Source organism: Struthio camelus, chromosome Z (assembly GCF_040807025.1).
Source record: "Struthio camelus isolate bStrCam1 chromosome Z, bStrCam1.hap1, whole genome shotgun sequence".
In the NCBI taxonomy this organism is placed as follows: domain Eukaryota; kingdom Metazoa; phylum Chordata; class Aves; order Struthioniformes; family Struthionidae; genus Struthio; species Struthio camelus.
The window spans coordinates 64,089,555-64,106,536 of record NC_090982.1 but is presented as its reverse complement, the minus strand read 5'-3'; the positions used below and the strand labels follow the sequence as shown (position 1 = coordinate 64,106,536).

The window sequence follows — 16,982 nt, the reverse complement described above, 5'->3', positions numbered from 1 at the left end:
GGCTGGGCAACTAGATCTGGGTTGTTTTCAAGCTAAGCATCCAAAAATCATTTTTCAGAAGCAGTTGGGGATCTCCAGGGCTTTTTCTAAGAGGCTGAAGCTCATGCAAGTCGGAGCCCTAGCTGGTCATGAAGTCCAAGCTGAACGTATTTAAGTAAAAGCTTCAAGTTATCTGCATGCAGGGCCTATATCCCATTGCCCCTGTTTAAGCAGAAGGCAGTTCCCTGTCCTCCCAGCCAAAGGTGAAGAAGAGAGAGGGTCATCAACCCAGCAGATGGGAAGGAAGTGGTTTGGATGTGGGAGAGCTGGGATTCGAGCAGGCCAAGAGAGTATGCGCACAACAGGCTGTAGAAAGAGTACTCAAAGTGGAAGAGCTGGGAAACTAAGGGAAGGAAACTGTACAGTTGTCACGGTGTGCAGATAACACAGGCCAGAGAGAAGTAAGACCGAATATCAGAAGCAGTACCTGTCCTCTCTTCCCTGCCCACTGATATACTGCTTCTCAGACCTCAGCCGGGGATGGAGCCCAGGCTGGGAAGTCAGTAGAGATTGCTCCTCCCCAACTGGAGAGGATTTCCAAACCTAGACAAGGCAAGGGAGCAGACGGCTGAAGTGCCTGCCAAGACGAGCAGCAGCCGGGAGGCTCCCCAGAGAGGAAGCCATAGCAGTGGGGAGCTCCAGTGGGTTTTAATAGGGTGTCCAGGGACTAGCTGTAATTTCATAAATGGTCTGGAAAAAGTGACTCACCACTGCTCTGTAGCACCCTAAACTAGGCTCTTCTCATTTCAGTTCCATTGCTTTCAATATTACAAGTGTTTCCACATGATATCAGATCTTTACAAATGCATGAGAGAAAGAGAAAGGGCTGAGCCAACTTCTCACCCACCAGACATCAGATTTCCAGCAAAACTTTTCTATTTCCAAAATTGTTCTCCAGTGTGCTTCAAATTACCTTTAGTGACCAGAGCTGATCACTAGTGCCTCAAGAACCAGCAACACTCATATGATGGACAGGTGATTCATTAAACATGCGTATGTAAATGTAAGCACACTTCCATATTAACCATCATGCTTCTCCTGCCAACATCCAGTTCCTTTCTCAGCACCAATCATCTGGGAAATATGAAAAATGAATCCCTTTCATTTCATGCTTTACGTTGATAACGGGTTCAGGCTGATCAGCTTTAACATATTGGGATTACGGTGCTGGTTATCATAGCCTTTGGGTTTTTCATACCTCCCTGTCAAGATTATCCTTTTTCCCTTTCCTGATTACTTTATATCAATCTACACCTTAACTGCCTAATATTTTTTGTTTCTAAAGAAGGACCTGGAGTTACTGCATCTTCACTTGGTGTTTACTCTTTTCTTTGGTGTTTCCTCCAAATCAACATACTGACGCCCTTCTGCCATTGTCCCACTAGAAGAATTCACATTTCAACGGTTTCTATTACAGTTTAAGGAAGAACTTGCGATAACTGTGTGGTGCTTACAGGCAAAACTGGAAGAATTATTATTTGATATATATTTTTATATAAATGTATCTTCTATCCTATCTCATCTCATATGTATGTAAGTTTAAACAAGGCCAAGTCACTATTTAGCTGCCCACAGCATGCCTGCTTAAAACATAAGCACTAGGTCAGGTTCTTAGCTGATCTAAATGATTATCATTCTGGTGTCTTCCACTTTTTCTTGGAAAGGAAAGGTCTGCCCATTCCAGAAGCCTCATACTAGTTTCCCCTTTGATGCCCATTCCATAGGGGTTCCTATCCCTTCCCACCTAAAACATCTGTTGTGTCTACAGGCTGAAGGTATTGTTTCAAGACAAGACGGAATTAAAGGAGACGTGATAGCTGCCTGCAAGCGTGTAATTAATATAAACACTAACAAGAAGGACTTGTGGTTTGCTGCATATTATTAGCATTAACAACAAAGACAAACTTAAGTGAAGGACAACCTTTTCTGAATAACTGAGTATCTGGTGGAATCTGAGTTCGATATATTTAGTCTAGGAGAATATGTATGGTTTTAAAGGTGAGCTTGATTACCTATGGAACAATTTATCAAAGATCACTGTAGGTTCTTTATTGCTTGAGGTCTTTAAAACAAGACTGGAAAGTCTTCTCAAAGTCATGCTCTATCCAAGCATAACTGCTTCATACAAAAGGCAATTCATAGAAATCTACATTGGATATCTGTGAGAAGTGTGACCTGAAAGTCAGTGATGGTCCCATCTAGGTTCATGTCAGTGAATCTATCAGGTGAAAGGTCCCAAACCGGATTCAGTGCAATTAAAGATTTACACCAGCAGACCCTCTGGCCCGGGAGAGTGAGTGCAATAGGTCCAAACCCAAGACACAGTTAAGGTCTGTGGAAAGGTTCTCTTTGACATCAGAGTTTTGGATGAGGTCCTTAGAGGGTGGGAAAAGTGCAGTTAGTATGCAGTGACCAGGCTTATCACTTCCAGCAAGTATTAGGTGACACTGCCCTCAGACGGTCAAGACAGAGTAGGTAAACTCTTCCTAATTCTTAAAACAAACTTTAAGGCAGGTCTTAACAACTAGCTAAATACATTTCAAGCACTGTCAATAAATTCATAATTTCTCCATCACACTGGACTATTGAGGAAAATGGTTATTTCTTTCACCAAAGCGTCCAGTAACTTGGAGTACAAAGACTCCAGGTTATGAAACCTGTGGACTTACAACATGGGTCAAGGTAGGGAGTTAGAGAGACAGGCAGCCCTAACACTCTTCCAGCTTCTTTCTCTTTTTACTAAATTCAGACTAGCAGGGAGAACAATATGCACTACAGAATCAGACCTTCAACTGAAAAGCAGGAACAGAAAGGAAATTAAAAGGAAAAATACTCCTCCACATAAAACCTTTGTACCATAGCTAAATTTGTCTAGAAAGTTAACATTAGAGAAATTAAATGGGCACTATGAAGTCCTCCATTAGTTGGGAGAATATTATATTAACATCAGATATAAAATACAATTAGATTTTTATAGCATCTTTTATGCTAAAGGTATCAAAGTGCTCTGCACAGTTTGATATTGGGAGTGCAGTAATGGGTTATCACCAGAGCTCAGAGAGATCGAGGGGTGCCAGGCAAGCAGCCCGGGGCCCTTGGCGAAAACAGACAGGGCTGCAGGAGCACATCTAGGCTCCTTCTGTGGATATTGATATTTACAGGGTTTTCTGCAGAATCTGTGCTTTTTTTGTCATCCCAGAGATGGGGAAGTGGCCTGTCAGACCCAGCACAGGGCTATCTTCAGGGTCATCCTCGGCAGCAGCCGGCTCAGAGCCCAGTACCAGCAGGTTTGGGGGGGTGCTGGCACCGACGCTCCCTGACAGCGAGGGCAGCGCGGCCACCGCCAGCAGCTCGGCTGGCAGCCCTCCTAGCGGGAAGGCAGCACTTTCTCCTGCGCGGTTATATTTGACCCCAAGGATGAACCTGGGGAATCGCGCTGGGGAATCGATTTCCAGTTCTGAACAGGCAGATTCTCACTTTCTGTGAGGTTTTGTGCTCCTCTCAGACGTGTGCTGTCAGCTGCCACTGGCGAGGCAGCGGGCCTCTCCCTTAAGGAGGCCGCACCACCTGCCTCCGGGCGCACGGTTCCCTGCTGAGCTAGGGGCAGAGGGGCTCCCGTGGCGCCACCGTCCCCCTGCCGCCCTCGCGCTACAGGCTGCCTGCGCACCCCTGCTCCCGCTCCCCTCCGCGGGGATCAGCGGCCGGCACGGGGCCTGGGACACGGCATGGCCTGGGGGCCCTGGGGAGGACGGCAGGGACAGGCAGGGCTGCAGGTGCCGTCCAGGCGCCGACGAACCCTGATGCCCACGTTTGAACCAGACACAGCACGTGCCCCAAGGGGAGGACCGGGCTGCCTGTTTTCGGTGTGTGCTGCAGGAGGGGGTGAATCGCGCCCAGAGCGCCTGTTCGCCTCCTCCGGCTGCGCATGAGCCCCGGTGAGCAGCTCACATGCAGGCATCTGCACCGGGGAGGTCACAGTTTGGGAAACTGCAGGCAACTGTGACATTGCCAACTCCCTCGGCTCTATTTAGAAGAACCCGAATTAGGGAGAAAAGTGATATCCCATAAAATGGGGGCCAGAAACTCCTCTACACAGCTGGACATTCAAAGGGACTCTCCTGAAGCCCTGGATGTTTAATCTGGAGTTGTTGAGGTCAGAAACAAGCTCAGAGCACCCACACTGCGCTGCAGTGAGAAACTGCCGTCTTCCTTTCCTTACCGGTGAAGTGGCCCATTGTCCCTTACTATCTTCTTGCTTGTCCAGTGTAAACCACAAAGACATTTCAGTCCAATCGACTAAATTTCCATGGAAGGTTTTAATATAAGACCAAAGGCGAACCAAGTCCTGAAATCCTCTTCGTATATCTTCTGAGAAGGCTAGTAAATAAAATCACATCTCCTGGCTAAGCAGATAAATGCTGGTTGCTGTTTGAAAACAAGGCTGATGGCAGGCAAAACGTGCCCCTTTCAAATGCTCTCTATAAAGTCATTCCTGTAATCAAAAGAAAATTAATCCTTTTACTCTAGATAACGGACTTAGCTAGCCAGTGATTTTACTGCTTCACACAAAGGTTCTTTGAATTCAGAGATGAAAAGCGCCAGAGATTTTGAAATGCCTAAAGAGCATTGAGCAGAAGGTACTTGGAGGGGCAAACCTTTTTTTCTTAAAAAAAAAAAAAAGGGATGTAGCTTCTGAGGAAATAAGGATACTTTTCCATCTAGACTTAACGTTATCACTTGTTGTACCTGTTGTATGCTGGTCTCTCATTCAGAGACTGAGCCCGCCTAGCCACCAGCCACCGGACAAGCGTTACGAAGGGGCGAACGCGAAGAGGTGCTGTGCAGGTGTAAGCTGGCCATTTGCATGGGACCTCCTTTTTGCTGGCGTGCTGCCTGTACTGCCTGTAGTGGGGCAGAACGGTGTAATTGAAGAAATTCTGTCTCAGACTACAAGAACCTCCAAACTCTCCCAGTAATTGCAGAGTTAGGCAGATGCCCACAAGCTTTTGCATAGGAGCTTTTCACTTAGTTTAACTGATCAAGAAATATACAGGACAAACTCAGCCTTCTCATTAAAAAGAAAAAATGACTGACTAAACCAAATAAGGGGCTCAGAGTAATTCCAACTCTGACTTCCTCTGCTACCTGTCACCTCCCTGAAATGAAAAATTCAAGTCTGAAGCACCTAAATGCAGATTTGAGGAAGAAATATATGTACCAATGTCTGCAAATGATAGTCTTGATAAATCCATTCTCCAGCATCTTTGTGAAACAGGGGTAATAGTCTCTCTCACAGTAGGGTTCTGGCAATGAAATAATATATTGAATTCCAAAGCACTTGAAACCCTGGACAATTAAGAAAGCACTTGTCCCTGGCAGAAATTCAGTCCCTCTCCTTCAGGTTTGCTCAGGCAGCTCTCCCCCACTTTTCCCCACACGCGCATATTTATGTCACCACATCAACCATTACCATTTTGTTACTGTTTTGTTTCCTAAACCCAGCCCACAATGGCCAGGCTGCCGTGGGGCTGGGTAGGTGCTTACTACTGAGGGCTGAGCAGTTCGAAGGAAACAGCAGTGCCAGGGCTGAGGCTCTGAGGCACTAAGCACGGGTCTGTCCAGCAGACAGTGCTGTGATGACAGCTCCTGTAATCCTGCAGACCTGCAGCAGCTTGCTTACCCAAACCTGCTCCAGTATTATTGCAAGCAGTGTAACAACAGTGTCAAAATCCATCCAGAAGGCTGCACGAGGACCTAGGCAACTAGTCCTCATTAACCCGCATGTGACCGTGATCTTGTTGTTAGTTGTAGCAAAACTAGCTGGTTTATAATTGTCATTATCTGCTTTGTACCACTACAGCAAATTTTAACCCAGTTAAACAGCCGCTGAGTGATCTTCCCTGGCTTTGGGATAATCCTTGCGTGCCACCATGGCAAACTCCTGCCACACCCCAACAGTCTCTGGGTGCTGAAGAAATTCCTCTGAGCCTTGGAGCATCCTTGGGCTTTCCTAGGAACAGTTGTCCTCAGCAGACTGATTTCTTCAAGAAGAGAGTATCTCACCACAGTTTATGTAGTAAGAGGCTGGATTCATTCTTAGCAGCATATCTGCTAAGGCATGAAATGAAGGCCACTGCTCTACTGCTGCCTTGTTAGTCTCTGTACTGGAAAAAATCTGTGGTGCACCAAATTTGTCACCGCCTCCTCTGCAATGCCCTCCTGGAATGAAAGGCTGAATCAGGCAAAGTCCACCCAGTACGCAGTCCTGGGAGACACTTGCTACCATACACAGCATCTCTGCTGATTGTAGGAATTTCTCCTACCAGAGGGTAATGGAGAATATAATACACTACCCATGGCAGCTTGCTTTTTGTCCATGATAATGTGCCTCTAGACAGGTTTATCCTACCACCACAGCTGTGCACAGGGATTGCCCATGCCCCTGACACCAACTCTCTGCTCTACAGCAACTGCAGAGCTTTTCTCTTTTTTAAAAATTATCAGGAGGGTGGGGAAAAACAATAGGAACAACTACTAAAAGGAAGGCTATTTTGTTCTTTCATACATTTTGAGTTGTTTGTTATTCCATATTTCAGCATTTATAACCAGTGTCTATGGTACCCAATGGTTACTTCTGTCTTTGCTGTTTAGATGCCCCAGTCCCAATGCGTCCGCAGGAGCGGCACAGGCTCAGGCACCCATTCTGCACCAGAGCGCCTTCTGGTCACTCTACACCCAGCTAGGGCTGCCCTCTGTGCACCACAGGAATCACTGGCGGAACCATTGTTTTCAGCAAATTTCTTTCCATCGTAAATGCTTCACTCGGAATATTTTGTGGGAGAGTTTCTGCAGGTGGCCTTGGCTCTGTAAGGACAGGATCTTAAGGATGTCTTTGTCCCCACTACACCCACAGGCTGGCCCAGAGCACGGCAGGAGGGTAGGCTTTCACCAGGTGGCCTTGGGGTGGTGCCAGACACTGTCAGGAGCTCCCTGAGGTCAGCTGGGCATGGGGGGCTTGAAACATCAGAAAATCATGTCACAAAAATACTGAAATCTAAATTGCATGCTAACACTTAAGAGAGCGTTTGAAGAGAAATTTCTATAAAGCTTTCCCTATTGACAATATGTTGCTTTTCACTAGGTCCCCAGCCATCATTTTTAATATGACTATGAAATATAAAAGCAGATTGCAGTTGCTTCCTGCTCCATGGCTCCGATTCAGTGACGCTCATACAAACCCGGAGAGACACCACCAGCTTTAAAATGGCATTTTACCAGATTCATGATCATGAAGATCAAAGCAGAATCTGGCTTGTATAAATTGCTTCTTAAAAAAATATATTATCCCCGAAGCCAGCAGCCTATTTTGAACTACCGCCTGTGTTACAATGACTCCAGTGATTTTATTCCCAATCTAACCAAGACCAGGATCGGTGCCTGAGACTCCTCTCTTGCAAACTCATCCTACCCTATTCAGAAACCTATTATTCATTGTGTTAATATTTTTTCTTATCTTTTCTTACACTGATGAGAAATTAGAATGCTTTCTTTCTCTCCTATCTTTTTTTTTAAGTTAACAGGCTGCAATATGGTTTTGTATAGATAGAACACCCAATATATAGGCAGTAATTTATTCCGAAGCAAATGTTGAAATGTGGAAGGGTAGTGAAATTTATCATGGTTTAGCCTATAAATTAATTGCAGCTCTTTAATGTAACCTATGACAAAAATTGCTATTTATTGGACTCTGATCGAAGTGTGGTGCTACAGCCCACAGGCTGATCAACATGAAAGGAGGAACCTGAAAGGCAAGCAGCAGCAGTGGGGAAGGGATTGTGTTCTTTGGGATACCCACACATTTCTATGAATTCTTCCTCTACCCAATGTTAATTACGCTTTTTCTTTTCTTGTCTTTCCTTTTTTTTCACTCAAATAGCTGTCACGGTGATGTGGGATGGAAATTGTCTTACTTTTGGAAAAGGGGTCACCTGGAAATAAAAACCTATTTCCTGACACACGCTTCTTGAACAAGACCTTTAAAACAAACCTGCACTAGCAAGGTCTTCCCAGCTAGCAGGGGGTGGGTATTGAGTTTATGACCAAATCTAACAAAAAGCAGATGAATAAGCATTCCAGAAGAGAGCGAGGAAAAAAGAGAAAATGACAGGCGTTCCTTGGCTTGGCTAACACCAAATTGCCAAGTAGAGGAAGTGGTTGAATCACATTTGTGCTCAAGCCTTAAAGGTCTAGATAGCTTCATAGCAGCTCTTGTTCAAACCTGCCTTAATATCTCGCAGTCTGTGAAGGGAGGATTGCTCAGTAGACTCTATAGTGTAGGATGTAAATAAGAGCTACTATGGCTAATACTCATGAGATCCCTCCGGGTACTCCAAACTTGCTTTTGGACGGCTGTTCTTCTCTCCTGTGGTTCCTGCTTTAGAGCAATTTCCTAAATGTTTCTCCTGGGTACCACTGTCAGCAGTGGCAGCGGGGGCAGAGAGCAGCACATGGGCATGAACATTAACCACCACAGACAATGCCAATTCAGATCAGCCCCAGTTCACGTATCCCACATACCCCCGTTTGCAAGTCCTGCTTTGAAGTAAAACCTGTGCCACAAAGTTTAATCATCACCTTTTCACCACATTTATAATGAGGGCTGTTGTCAGAATAGCTGCTCTTCCTAAGGCTTTGCTGGGCCATCTGGTCCATTTACCTTCACTTGACACAAGGACTAAGAGGGATGGGAGAGACATCTCTAAGCCATGATCTTTGCTCTCCTTCATCCTGCTACAGCTGGTAGCTGATCTTTGATCAAATCTTTTGCTCTTGCCAAATGCAGGAGACCCTGGCAAGGGCAAGGCAAGACTTCTTGGCTGCTTGTGTAAGGAGGCTGCCAAACAGGGGCTAAATTTTTATGTACTTCCATAGCCAAGAAAGGTGAGTGGTGAAATCACCAAAATGGCGTGGTCTTCTACTCACATTCCTGGATTGCCCAGGAGGGCTTCTTCCACATGAAGGGTAGCCAAGAGCCTGCCTGTTATGGCATCCCAGGGTTCCCTACATCTCAAAGCCTAAAAAAAGCTGGCTGCCAGGCTACCCTTGGTTGAGCTTTAAGCTAGCACCTACCACTCTTGTAATTACCTTCTTTTAATGCTCTTGCTTCTTGAGTTCTTCTTCAAACTTGTCAGAAACTTGCCCCAGGTATCCACAATGTTATATGCCATGGCTTTGCAGCATTATTCTTGAGCTCACAGCAGTAATATGTGCCTTTCCTAACCTGAGCACCTTGCAGGAGATTTAAGCTTTTTTTAAAATGGAAGTAATTGAGGGGTTACTAAATTGCCATTTTAAATTTTTTAGGTGAGCTAATGGTTTTGCTGTGGATTTGCAGACAACACTGGAGCCATAGTACATGAGCAGACTGAGAGTACATCCTCAGCGGACATTTACCTAAGGTGGCCAAATCAGTTTCTGCACTTTCCAAAGGGGCAATCCTATTTCAAACCCACAAGCTCTGAGTGCAGAGCAACTGCTCGTGGTCTATCTCTGCATTCAAGTACTGTGTCACCAGGCCTCACTGATCTGCAGCATGCAGCAGCACACTGATGGGCAATATAATATATATGAAAATGAAGGAGCAAAATATATGCAAGGCTTCAGTGGTGGTGCAGGGGGGTGGAAAATATCTTGTATAGTACATCATTTCACTGGAATTTCTCATTTTCAGGACGTTGGTTCTGACATTACTGGAGTCATAGTGTTTAACGTCCCTATAGTGGCATTCCAACATTTAAAAAAAGAACATCTGTGGCTGCTAGCCAGGAAAGCATACCTCACTGCTTTTGACTGGGCTGACTCTTTTAGAACCGACATGTAGCTGTGTCAGGGACAAAGCTTCCAGCCTCTGAGCTGGCAAGTACCTGGTAAAAAAAAAGTACAATAAACAGGAGTCCCCTCCTTACACATGCACACTTAGCAATGCTGCTACAGATACCAAACACCCTGTTGAAGAATACTACGTATTACTGCTAAATTTTGTATCTATCCCCTCTGTTTGCATTTAATTACTGTGAAGGGATTTAAGATGTGCACGGGAAGGAAACATTTGTTTGTGAGAGATGAATCTATTGGTAGCTCCTTGGATTAACCTGTTAATTGAAAATTCACTCTTTTTATTTAAGGTCATTTCTGCCTGTGCTGTCTCTTTACAGTTCCTTATCTTGCCAGTATTAGTAGATGCGGCAGCATTGTGCTGAGGCTGGTGCTGTATATCTTTCAGATGGAATTAGGATTTGATATGGGGGAAGTTTTGAATGGACTCAAATGACACACTCATTCTGATTATACTATTTTCTCCATTGTAAATGGCCTCTCTTTGGAAAACCAGGCACCGTTATCCACTTTGGGAAGCACACCATTCCCCAGCCACTGCTTACACATTACAGTCCTATAACAAAGGCTTTAGAGCGTGCTGGGACAAGGCAGTGCAAAACTGAAAGGCAGAAATAGCTTTCTGAGGATTTCCATGGATGTGACTCCCTCTCCACTTGAAAGCTTCAGGAGATGGATGAGGAATTGCATGAGTGGGGGGATTAGCTCCACCAGTACACTGTTGGATTTGCCAAATACTGCATTTCACCTTCAAGTCCTTCAAGCGTGCTCCTGAGTGCTTACTTTGGACCTGCTGCTTGTGCATCAGCTGTTTATGAGCATATTTCACTAAGCCAGGGTTAATTCCTGCTCAGAAGACGTCCAGCAGACCTAGACAGTTAGTGCCAGCCTTCAAGAAAAGCTCACACTGTTGGTCTGAGGTGCAGATGCTCGGAGAAGTCCACTGTTGGCAGAGGCAGCATCACTGAGGCCTCTCCGCCACTTTTCTTCTCTCTGAACCTCAGAGTTGCCTTCACCTGAATAGAAACAACCTGTTCAAAAGGCAGAACAAGTTTAGCTTTTATCTGCCTTGTGCTGCCAGAAAACTGCTACTGAAGACAAAGCACAAGCCAGGACATGGTCTAGGAGTCTCCAGCTTGCTCCTAGGATCTCCTCTATGCTGGAGAAACCTTTTTCCCTGCAGTAACCCTATCAGAGAAGCTAAGGAGACTGGACTCCCACTGCTAGCACTGCACAATGCAGTGGGCAACCTGGGCTGTGAAAAGCTGTCAAGCTGTCACACTCCTATGCAGACCCACCCCAAAAACTTCCACAGCAAGGCATCCACATCCTTCCCAGCCTATACCAGCCAGCAGGTTCTTGTGCTATTGAAACCTTCATTTGCTGAATGAATTTAGCTTTTAAGCCACCTTCCTGAGCTGGATATGAAAATTCACCTGTGACATAAGCAGTTTTTAATTTTGTCACTATCTATAAAACTCACTTGAGCCCGATTAGGGACTCCTTCTCCTAAGCAAAATCCAGAAATCCCAGGAGGCCCACCCCACTCATACCACGACAACTACAGAAAGTTTTTCTTTCCACGTCTACTTTTTTGGAGTTCTGAAATAGAGAGAGCAGCTTTACCTGCCCAAAAACTAATGGAAAATCTATAGCTCTTGGAATGAAAATTGCCTTTATCCTAGACATGGACTGGAGAAACAGAGTAATGAGATGTGATAAATATTCAGATACTGAAATATCCAAAAGGTTAGGTTGTATCTTTTTTACACTTTACCCTGTTTAACAGAATGAAGACTTTGGCACAAAATATTTCTGTGTTTTGGCAGTAATGCTCTTCGTCCTAGTCAGTTTGGATTCACCTTCATCTGAGCTGGAGAAACCCAGGCAAGTATAATAGCCAGAGCACTGAGGACCAGAGGCATTTCATATGGCTGGGAATCAAGCATCTAAGTATTTTTTATCTGAGCATCGGTCTCCATGAAGAATTATGAGGTGCAGGTTATAAAGCACTGATCTATGTATGTATCGCCTACCTCACCCTCTTGCCTTCCTTCTCTTTCTTGCAGTGGAACTGAGGAGGATTTGGTGACTTCTTCCTTTCCCCAGCGAGCAGGAATGCACAAAAAGAGTAAAACGGCTGTGCAAATGCTATCACAGCATGGGATTTCCACAGAAGAAGTCAGGCCTTCAGTAAGGACAGCAGCTCAGCCAGTCTGGGATTTCAGTCTGCCGGGTAATGACAAGCTTCTCTGACTGCTGGCTAAGGTGAAGCCAAAAGACCTCCAACATTTTCTCAAAATGGCAGTGACAACTTTGAGAAATAAAAAAATGAAAAATTCAGCCATTCTGCCAGAGCAGATAGAGGCAGGACTCAACAGCACAAGCTGGGAGGAAATGACCCCTTGGGATGAATGAGGGTTGCTTGTGCCCCTGCACAGGGCTCTGCCGTGCCCAGAGGGAAGAAGAGACCACACTGGTGCCACCACACAGCCCAAGAGCCACAACAGGCTGCAGGAGGAAACCTCTGCAAACCACCTACTCCTTTTCATACACTGGAGCCCACCTGGGGCTTTCTTATCCCAAGGTCGCTATTGTGCCCATTATTGCCAAATAATGGGATGTGTGGGTCTGTACGGGAAAGGAGCTATGTGGACTTTTAGCCAATTAATTTCAGAATTGATTCCCTCTGTTGCCGGCATCCTCTACAGCCAGCAGGGCTCTTCTCTGCAATCCAATGCAATGCACACACCTTTGAAAAATGATGCTTTCAAGCCTGCCCTGTGGTGCAGTAAATTTGAAAGTGCTCTTAATAATAATAAGGATCAACATTGACTTTAATGGTCTTCAAACTCTTCGTGTAATTTCATTAGCTACCCAACACAGATGCAAGCACGGGTGATGTCATACTTTTTCCCTTGCCCTGAAACCTGAGTCAGGCGCCAGAGATAGAAACCAGTTTTATTGCCTGTAATCGGATTAAAGCTTCTGGCAGCTGGTGATCGATAGGTGATTGCTGGAGTAATCTAGAAATACAGAAGGTTCTTGTGAAGGTGCAGCATGGCTCAGATTGAGGCAAGGGTCTTGCAGACTGCATGCAGAGTTGAAAATGCCGTCAGATGCCTGTAAGCAACTAAATCAACACGAGTAGTTTGGTATTTAACAGCTTTCCTGTCAATACGACACCAGAACACAGTGCAGTTTCACAGCATCAAGCAAGCTATGTTTTCACGCTGTGGTGATTCCCAGAACTCCCCTTTCTGATGGAAGACCATTTACAGAGATGTACCATGTAGGTACTATACCCCTATCACATGGGCAACTAAACGCTTATCTCCATGTGCAAGTTCTCTCCTGAGCCAAACTCCTGCTGCCTTCCTCTGCCTGGTACAGTGAGCACCACTGAAGGTCAGAATTTGTCAACACTTTACCACAGGTTGCTATTTTTCCCAAGAGCAGGAAATAACGGTGGTAACCTTGTGATTTCTGAGGATAAACAACAATGTAATGACTGCCACCCCACCTCCCAGACCTCAGACCCAGTGGACTGCAAAACAAAAACGAAAAACCAGAACAGCACCCAAAGAGAAATGACGAAGCTGGAGAAGTCCATGGCCATTAATTGCTTTAACAGGACTTTTTCAATAAGTTGATAAGATGCAATTACCTCATCATCTGAATATTGCAGCAGTAAAATCAATGCTACTTAAGGAGTCTGACAATCAATTAGCCACTCTCTCGATATTTGTGAAAGTCAAAGCAATTCTGTGTAAAACATTGATTCATGCAGAGATATCATTAAAGCACCACAATACTAGTCCCCTAATGGATATTGAGAAAATTAATTTATTCCAGCCATGGAATTCTGATAAAATCAGACCTCTGAATCTTCCTCTTTAGCTGGATAAAGTTTATTTTTCTAGACTAGAGTTCTTCAGCAATGTCATCAGTGCTGGTAAGTGGCATTCACAGAAGCCCCAGCACATACCTGCCTAGCAACACAGAATATAGACCAGCCCTCTGGATGGGCTCATTGTGTATTAACATAACACCATTATCCCGTTGATAATGCTAGACAATGTGATTTTGGTTTTAGTTCAGTACATCTGATTAATAAATAGACCTACAAATATGTAACAAAATAAAAATCAGGGTCACAAAGGCCCAAATCATCAAAAGCATTTAAGTATCTAACATCTTTTGATTGATGCAAGAGGCTGACATCTAGCTGCCTTTCAGTATCCCTGAATGTCCTGTGATATATGTACACTACAGATGTCAAGCATGGGAATAGATTGCCTTGAAAGGTTGTGGAATCTCCATAATTCAACATTTCTTAAGAGCAGATTAGACCAACATCTATCAGGCATAACCCAGGCATCATTGCTCCTGCGCTGCAGCCAAGAAATGGACTGCACAACCCCTTGAGGCTCTCTGGCCTATAACTCTAAGAAAAACCCTGATGCTCATTTCATGGTTTTCTGATTTTATACAATGTCAGACTGGGCTTTTATCAGATATTTAGATAGCAATTCTATATTAATTTAGACATAATAATCACACCTAGAATAACGTGGATCAGTTTTATTTCTGGCATGACTTGACTTCCCTGGAATTATACAAGGGGTGAATTTAGTCCTGCATTTGGACAATTCATAATCTATCAACGTCTTGCATTAATGTGCATACTGAGTTATTCTGCCATCATTTAAAACAGTGGCATCACTAATGAGACCATTAACTATAGAGTGCATCTAGTCACATTGGATTCCTGTTTTCATTATTTCTGTCTAAGGTTAGTTTTTACCTCAGTCAGTTAATAAATGCCAGGGTAATGCTGGCACAGAAAATATGCATCTGCTAATTTTCATTAAGATGTCAGGGAGAATGGTAGTAAACAGACAGATGTGATTTTTTTGTATTACATAGTCCCTATAGATAGAGCAAAACTAAAAGGTGTATTCTCATTTAGAATATAGTACATGCTATTACTTTTTGCATGTTATTTCTGAAATTATCTGAGCTGAATGAAATTCAGAACCTATTTAGAACCTAGTCCTGGAAAACACATCAGCTCCTGCCAAACTTTAAACATACATGCAATTGCACTGAAAACAACTGTTAAATTTAAGCCCACACCTGAGCATTTGCAGGACAGATTACCACGGAATTTCAAGTGAGATTATAAACACAAATCCTGGTCCCAGCTCCCTGACAAATTAACAAAGCTTGACAACCTTTTCATGTTGAACTGGGTTGTAAGTGAGTTTGAGGTCAGACAGAGGAGTTCCCACTGAACGCTCTGTTTCAGATTATTAGAAAAACAGATCCGACTTTTTAAATAACCTTTAATTCTGGGCTTCTGAGAACTCAAAGATTAAGACAGAAGATGGGGAAGATGACCTGGCTCCAGCTGAAATGGAACTTTGAGGGCAAGCTTTAGAAATAGCATCATTTTGGGGTGTTTTTGTTATTACTTCTTTAGCAAAAATGAAGCAGACTTCAAAAGATGAAAATGACACCTCAGTGCACCATGTTATGTGCAAGACTGGCAAAATAGAGTCTGATTATAGAATATCATCAATTGACTATCAGGCAAACTCTTTATTGACACTCATAAAGAATAAATATTAAGCGGCCAAAAACACTGCAATAGTCAAGATAAATTACGATCTGATCCCTGCAAATACAGGGTGATGCTTTAAATATTCAAAATATATCCCAAGCAGTGAGCAGGCAAGGAACATTAATTCTCTTGGGCCCATCAAAGGAAGAAAAAATGATTGCAGCTGAAAAAAAAATCCCGGAACAACAGTGATAGCAATGGCTACATCTGTATGTTTGCTGACAGCCATGCACCAGTTCAGACTCAAACTCTCCATCAAGTGGCTTGTACCACACTTACTCCTGGGTTTGTCTCTGACCCATGCCAGCTGCATCCATGCTGTCCTTGGTCCTCTGTCTTCTTATCACTCTGCCCTCCACTGACAAGGCCATCCAGTCAATGTACCTTCTCTGATTTTGTCATGCCCCATGCAACCCTTATGTGTTCTCCTATAGCATAAGAAATGTCAGGGAAGAGGATGAACTGATATGTTTCTATTCTAGGAAACAACTGTTCCAACATCAGTCAGTATGGATTAGTGTGTCCTTCACTTTCCATTACTCAAAGCAATGATTAAGGCTGACTATCTGGTATGACCCTCAAAAGCCATCAGCATACAATGTAGGGAAATATTTACATCTTTGTTCTCTAGGTAGGTCCTCATATAGTAATCTGCCATTAAACAGTGTAGTTCATACTGTGATGTGAATATATGAATTTCCATCTCAGGTACAGCAGTCTTAGGGATTGCACAGATGAGACTGAGGAGAAGAGGGTTGACATTTGTTACCATCAACAGTGATATGACACCATTCCTCACAAAATGACCTATGGGCTGCTCCAGAGCACATCAAATGACTGTCTCCCTCAGCCTACCTGGAGAACTGTGCAATCCTGTCCATACCTCCACCCCTTTCCAAAATGCCTCCTACAGTAAGGTATTCATGAAAGATGATGTAAGAGTTAGATGTCTCTTAACCAGTTCCAGAGTCCTTTATATAGGGGAAACGATGCACCAGCTTTCTTACCTCTAGTGTAGGGTGGAGGAGCAAGCAAATCCAGCCCATTGCTCTAGTTCTTGGTCTGTGGGACATGGCAAGAGTGGAAATGGCTAATTTGTTAGGTATCACTCACAGTCCCCAGTGGTGCTATTGGAAAAGGCCTTTCTTAGCATCCTCGTGCTTCTTCCTTTGTCACTTGCCCCAGCTACATTCAAACTGACTATGGAAGAAACCCAAGGAAAGGACAGTACCTGCATGGGGCCCACTGCAAAGCAGAAGGATATTGGAGTCGGGTAGATGGCACTGAGGAGACAGAGTGTGTGTCTCCAGCCTTTTAAAAAGCCATGTGGATGCAGGACTGGCTAATACCTGAATATCTCTTACAGACTGACACCAAGCGCCTAGGTAGAGTCTCTGGAAAGAATCATGTTTTCTGTATTTCT

General features: G+C 44.2%; 1 long non-coding RNA gene across 4 annotated transcripts in view; it reads right to left on the bottom strand.

Annotated features, from left to right (window-relative positions):
• LOC104152966 (uncharacterized) overlaps positions 1–16,982 on the bottom strand; it is a 59,258-nt gene that overhangs the window by 7,595 nt on the left and 34,681 nt on the right. Inside the window, exon 1 of one of the 4 annotated variants that reach the window (XR_011137943.1) lies at positions 9,875–10,095. The exons of the other annotated variants lie outside the window; for them this stretch is intronic. This is a non-coding gene — a long non-coding RNA (uncharacterized lncRNA). Of the gene's footprint in view, positions 1–9,874; positions 10,096–16,982 lie in introns of those variants that run through there. 4 annotated transcript variants of the gene reach the window in all.